This window comes from Cajanus cajan, chromosome 3 (assembly GCF_000230855.2).
Source record: "Cajanus cajan strain Asha chromosome 3, NIPB_CcT2T_4, whole genome shotgun sequence".
Classification (NCBI taxonomy): Eukaryota; Viridiplantae; Streptophyta; class Magnoliopsida; order Fabales; family Fabaceae; genus Cajanus; species Cajanus cajan.
In genome coordinates this window covers 46,553,554-46,560,688 of record NC_138519.1, presented here as the reverse complement: position 1 = coordinate 46,560,688, position 7,135 = coordinate 46,553,554, and the positions used below count along the sequence as shown (strand labels likewise).

Below are 7,135 nucleotides of genomic sequence, written 5' to 3'. Positions count from 1 at the left end.
TTTGAATCTGTTTCTGTATCAGATTTTGATTCTTGTCCCAAGAATAATTGTGATTTTGTAACTGATTGTGCATATGATGTTTTGGGTGCTGTACCTCTGGATATTATTTCTTTAGAGTCAGAATGCACTAACCATGTTTCAGGAAGTACACGTGAGTCTGACTTGCAGGTTGAGGTACATGCTGTGGAACCCTTAGTTCCTTCCACTGTTCAGCCAGCACCCATTCCAGAATTAAAGCCTCTACCAGAAAACCTCAAGTATGCCTACTTGGAGGATGATGAGAAGTTTCCAGTTATCATTTCCACCTCCCTTGATGTTGTTCAAGAGGAGAAACTGTTGCACGTTCTGAAAAAGCATAAGAAAGCCATCGGTTGGACCCTGGCGGACATCCCTGGTATCAGCCCATCCACTTGCATGCATAGGATATTCTTAGAGGATGGAGCTAAACCAGTCAGACAACCCCAGAGGCGACTCAACCCTGTCATTTTGAATGTAGTGAAGAAGGAGGTGACCAAGCTTCTTCAAGCTGGGATCATTTATCCTATATCAGATAGTCAGTGGGTGAGTCCGGTCCAGGTTGTCCCCAAGAAGACAGGTCTCACTGTTGTGAAAAATGAGAGGGATGAGCTCATACCCACTAGAGTCCAAAATAGTTGGAGGGTCTGTATTGACTACCGGAGGCTAAACCAAGCAACCAGGAAGGATCATTTTCCTTTGCCCTTCATTGATCAAATGCTTGAGCGTCTGGCAGGTAAATCTCATTACTGTTTCCTTGATGGGTTCTCTGGTTATTTTCAGATTCATATTGCTCCCGAGGATCAGGAGAAGACCACATTCACCTGCCCTTTTGGCACTTTTGCTTATAGAAGGATGCCTTTTGGCCTATGCAATGCCCCTGGCACATTCCAGCGGTGCATGCTCAGTATTTTTAGTGATTTTTTAGAAAATTGCATAGAGGTGTTTATGGATGATTTTACTGTTTATGGATCCTCTTTTGATGCATGTTTGGATAGTTTGGATAGAGTTCTGAATAGATGCATTGAGACTAACCTTGTTCTTAATTTTGAGAAATGTCATTTCATGGTTGAGCAGGGTATAGTTTTAGGGCATATTATTTCTAGTAAGGGCATAGAAGTAGATCCTGCAAAAGTTTCTGTTATTTCACAGTTGCCTTACCCCTCTTGCGTGCGAGAGGTTCGATCTTTTCTTGGCCATGCAGGTTTCTATAGGCGATTTGTCAAAGAATTCAGCAAGAAGGCCCTTCCACTATCCAATCTACTACAAAAAGATGTTGATTTTGTTTTTGATGACAGGTGTAAGCAGGCTTTTGACTGCCTCAAGGAAGCACTCACCACCACTCCAACCATTCAGGCACCTGATTGGACAGTCCCATTTGAGCTGATGTGTGATGCATCTAATTATGCATTGGGGGCTGTCCTGGCACAAAGAGTTGACAAGTTGCCCAGAGTGATATATTATGCTTCCCGGACTTTGGACGCTGCTCAAGCAAACTACACTACCACAGAGAAAGAGCTTCTGGCCATTGTTTTTGCTCTTGATAAATTTAGATCTTATTTGCTTAATTCGTGTAGGGAAATCTTGAGTTAATCTTCGCTTAGTTGGTTAACTCGGATGGAACAAGGATTAAGTGGTTAACAGAGCAATCTTATTATGAACCAAGGATAAGAGAGTTACAATCCGAACAAGGAGCCAATCTATTTTACTTATTGTGTTATCTGCATTTTATTGTGTTATAAAATTAAAAATCTGAACAACCAAACCCCCCCCCACTTCGTGTGTTTAAGCCTTTGACAGAGAAAAATGGTCCTTGAGAGACGACCTAGGACAACTTCCTAGTACTACATTTAATTGTTTTTATTTGACCGGATACGACTTCGATCAAATAGTCCAGTTTTAAGCACAAAAGGAACATCTTCCTCAGGGTATTGAATGCATAAACTCTCATAAGTAAAATCAGGTGCAGCCATTTCCCTAAGTGTTCTCTCTCGAGGTCCAGGTTGGTCAGCCATGTTTTCAGTTGAGTCAACTTCAGATGCTACACTCACACTATGGGTATCACTCTCAGGTGAGACTATATGCTCTCTAACTAATCTATGGTATGTTCTATCTATTTCAGGATCAAATGGATGCAAAGTGTGTGGATTGTTCCTAGTCATACACTACATGCACCACTATAGTAATAGTGAACAGTAACCACGAAATTTGTAATGAGTAAAGTGTACAACATAAAGGATCAACTAGCCAAAATATATCATCCAATGACACACATACACCCCCACACTTATTCAAGAACTTATCCCAAAAACACCTTCAAATAAGTTACTCTTGGGTGTTCTTCTACCTCCCTTCTCTTTGTTTTCTTTAAGTTTATTTTCTCTCTTGTAGTTGCAATTTATGTTTTATTGTCTTCTCCTTTTGTATGCATTTTAGTTCTGTTCTTTGCCTCCTCCATAAATACAATAGATATAAACCATCTATATATAAATTCTTTCTTAGTCTAATATAAAATAATTATCTCAAGTATCATTGGGTAAAAGATGCACATTCATAATTTTCAACTATAAGTATCAAATTGTCAAGAAATAATAAAATAAAGATTATAGATTAATCCCAGTAAAGGTGGCAGAGCCTCCTAGTTAGGAATTAACTTATAATCTTTTAGTAAAATTATAATATGACAAAAATACACACTTTCAACATAAATAACATAAAAATTACAAAAGAAAAATAATAATAATTTAACAATAAGTCTAGCTAATCCCGATGTCACATCCTATCAGAGCGAAACCCAAACAGAAGCCTAAGCTTCACCACCAACATCCTCAGCCTCATGCTAATTATCTGCATCATAATTTAAATATACACAAAAATGACAAGGGAGTGAGAAACTTCTCACTCAGTTGCAGATATAGAAATAAAAGTTAAATAGCACACACACACGCAATATAATTCACATATATAATCAATCTCACATATATGCTTATGTATAATGATTTTCTTGACTTGACTCACTATTGTATGCATGTGGCGCCATACGGAAGTTTCAGAATTTATCACTGGTGACCCAAAGGTACACCTATCACTGGTGTTCATACACCTCGTTAGCATGTTACATCACTGGTGTCCCGAAGGCACACCTATCACTGGTGTTCATACACCTCGTTAGCATATCGTGGGTGACTCAAAGGTACACCTTGTTAGTCGTGGGTATGCGGCCTCAGCGGCACACCTGGAGTAATATGTGCATATGATGCATGTCATACATTCACAGACTCAACCTTTAGCATGTTACACATATCATATTCATATTTCATAATTAAGAATTATTTCAATAATTCAATTTAATAGTCCAATAGTCCAACAGTCCAAACAGTCCAACAGTCCAAACAGTCCAACAGTCCAACAGTCCAACAATCCAACAGTCCAACAATCCAACAGTCCAGAGGTTACTTAGGTATCATATTTTTCAATAATAATATATTAAGATCTTTTAAGTAAAGTAGGAAGCTTAAAGGTAATATAAGATAATAAGGAGGCTCAGCCTTCCATTTAAATAATAGATTACAAATTTATAAATACTTAGGAGGCTTAGCCTTCCATTCAAATAACAGATTCTAATATGTAAATAAATAAGATATAAAACAAAACACATCAATAATACATATTCAAAGAAATAAACAACAGGCAAGGGATCGGGAGCCAATCCAACAAACAAACTATTTAACAATTATTCCCACACCCCCAAGTGAGGTTTCCCACTCCCCCCTTACCTGGGTTTACAGAAATTTGGGCAGAATCTCCTCCTCTCTATCTTTCCTTAAAAGGAATCAGAATTAGGGCAGAATCTCTTCCTCTTTCTCCTTAAACAGGACACTAGAGCAGAACCTCCTTTTCTTTCTCCTTCTCTCTCTCTTACTTTCTCTCTCTATTTCTCCAGAATTTCCTTCTCTCTAGAATTCTAAATTTTCAAAACCTTAAGTCCCTATTTATAGAATTTTTGAAGTTACTATGCACTATGCACTATTCATTAAAATAATATTATAAATTACTATGTACTATGCACTATTCATTATTATATTCAAATTTATTATAAAATTTGAACCCGCGTCCCTCGTGCAGCCGCCCTTCACTGTGCAATTGCATAGTGAAATACTATTCATACATACGTATACGTAAATAGTAAAATACGTATACATAAATAGTAAAATACGTATACATAAATAGTAAAAATACGTATACGTAAATAGTAAAATACGTATACGTAAATAGTAAAATACATAAATAAAATACTTATTCACATAATAAATACATAAAAAAATATTTCTTTTCATTAAATAAAATTTGGGATGTTACATATACAGGGACAGCTGCACGTTTGGAATAGTGAGGCACTTGCCCTCACTACTATTTGACATATACATAATTTTTTATCTAAAAAAATAATATTTTTTAAAAAATAAAAATTATATTCTAATAAAATAAATATATAGATTCAGAAAAAATGTTTATTTATTTGATATCTGTCAAATTTTTGAAGGAAATTAATTCTCATGTGATAAAAAAATTCTTAATAATGATTAATTTTTTTAAAAAGTTTAATTATAATATATATATGTATATATATATATATATATATATATGTCTTAATATTCACATATATAATGTAATATATTAAAACAAATAATTTTTTGATAAAATAAAATTTGTAGCATGCATGTTTATCTTTTGTGTTTTTTATTTATTGTATACGTTGTATTAAAAAATCAAAATAGTAAAATTGTATACATTGATTAAAAAAATCAAAATAAGAAAAATCATAAGATTTATATTCCATTTAGAATTGTTATTATAAGATATATTTTAAAATAAATTATCATCTAAAAATATATATTAGATATTAAAAACATATTTATATCATAAATAAATTAAACTTTATTTTTATAAATTTAACATATATATTTTTATATTTTTAATAGTGTTAAATTATTATAAAATAAGTCTTTATGATTGTAGTTCTACCCAAACATTTAAAAATTGTCTATGATAGATAAATAAGTCATACTTAAAATATATATTTTTAAAGAAAGTTAGGTTCAAACCAAGTAAATTATAATAAAATATAGTATGACCTAATTTATTTTCACCTTTAATACTAATCGTAGATATTAAAAACTTGTAATAAATAATTATAATATATATTTATACCTTTAAAAGATATATAAAATTTTTAATACTACAAATATATATAAGAAATTAAAAATAAGAAATTAAAAAAAGAAATTAAAAAAAATTAAAAATAATAATTAAAAATAAGATTTCCGACGAAAAATTTCCGACGGATTTATTTTTCCGTCAGAAATTTCCGACAGAATTTTCCGTCGGAAAGTTTCCGTCAAAAATCTCTGACGGATTTATATTTCCATCGAAAATTTCTGACGGATTTATATTTCCGTCGGAAATTTATATTTTTCTTGTAGTGTATAACCCTAGTTGGGAATTACCTTACCCATGACCTTAAGTTAGCGATTGTAATATTTAACTAAGATTTGGAGACACTACCTATATGATTCTAAGCTTGAGGTATTTAGTGATCATAAGAGCCTTAAATATCTTTTGACCAAAGGAGTTGAATATGAGACAAAAGAGATAGTTAGAATTTCTTAAGGAATAAGATTTTGATCTTATTTGTTATTTGGCCAAAGCCATTGTGATGACCAATGTTTTGAGTAGGAAACCTTTATATTTATCTTCCCTTATGATTAGAGTGATGGATCATAGGGCTCAAATTAGGAATTTAAGTTTGATTTGTGAGATTACTCCTAATAGTGTAAAACTAGGTATGACTCGAGTAACAAGTGGATCATTGAAAGAAATTGGAGAATCATAATTAGTTGATTCATTTTGGTGACAAGATATGAGGCTATAGGACATGATAATGGATAAGAGTTGCCTTACACTACAAGAAATTTTGAAATTACAGACGATCAAAATCCGTGGGTAATTCAAAAAATCCGTGGATAACACTTCATTTCTGAAGGATTATAGACGAACAATAATCCATCGGTAAATTGCTCGTCTGAAACATTTACCGACGGATAATAATCCATCGGTAAATTGCTCGTCTGAAACATTTACCGACGGATAATAATCCATGGGTAACTTTCTGACGGAATTACCCACGGATTTTATCCGTGGGTAATTCTGTCTGAAACATTTACCGACGGATTATAATCCATGGGTAACTTTCCGACGGAATTACCCACAAATTTTATCTGTGGGTATTGTTGATAATATTTTTAAAAAGTTATTTTAAAATTATATTAAATAACACTCTTATTTAAGGCAACATCCCTTATATCCGACCTTTCAACAGTTCCACTCCACGACAGCTCACTCAACTCCTCATTGGTCAGGACCCTTCATCGATCAGAACCCTCCATGAATAACCCACACAACTCCTCATTGGTCAGAACCCTTCACCGATCAGAACCCTCCATGAATAACCCTTTTTGAGATATTCATCCACTTTTAGGATCAAAGATTGACCCCACAAATCAATACAAGACTTTTCAGCATGCCTTGTCGTCAATCACACATTTTCCTGGAAAACATCCCAGAAGGTCACCCATCCCTAAATTACCCCATTTTAAGCACGCTTAACTGTGAAGTTCTTAAGGAATAAGCTACCAAAGAGTAGATGCATCTCATTGATATCAATAGTACAAATTAATTCATTTAAGTCATCCTCAACTATAGAATCTCATACTTGTACAATCTTTGGATCCCTCTCATTCTAATATATTTCACAAATTAAAATATAATATAATACTATAATTTTTTGTAAATTAAAAAATATTAATATTTTAGTCTTTGTATTTCACAAGTTACCTTTTTATTATATATAATTAAAATTTATAATAAATTATATATAAAAATAAATATTATAGTTAAATCAATAAATCATATTTAAAATTTGTATAAATATATATTAAATTAAAATTACTAACAAATCAAAGAATAATTAACTTCTATATATAAAACACAAATGTCTTTCTTGTGTTTAACTAAAAGAATTTTATATATTTTTTTAAAATGTTTTTATCTAATTTAATTT

At 32.5% G+C, this 7,135-nt stretch overlaps 1 long non-coding RNA gene across 1 annotated transcript; it reads right to left on the bottom strand.

Annotated features, from left to right (window-relative positions):
* Positions 1-2,487: 2,487 nt before the first annotated feature.
* On the bottom strand, positions 2,488-4,291 carry LOC145955773 (uncharacterized). The gene is made up of 2 exons (XR_014432463.1): positions 3,792-4,291; positions 2,488-2,862 (listed from the first exon to the last, which is right to left on the bottom strand). It is a non-coding gene; the product is annotated as an uncharacterized LOC145955773 (long non-coding RNA).
* Between the last annotated feature and the right edge of the window lie 2,844 nt (positions 4,292-7,135).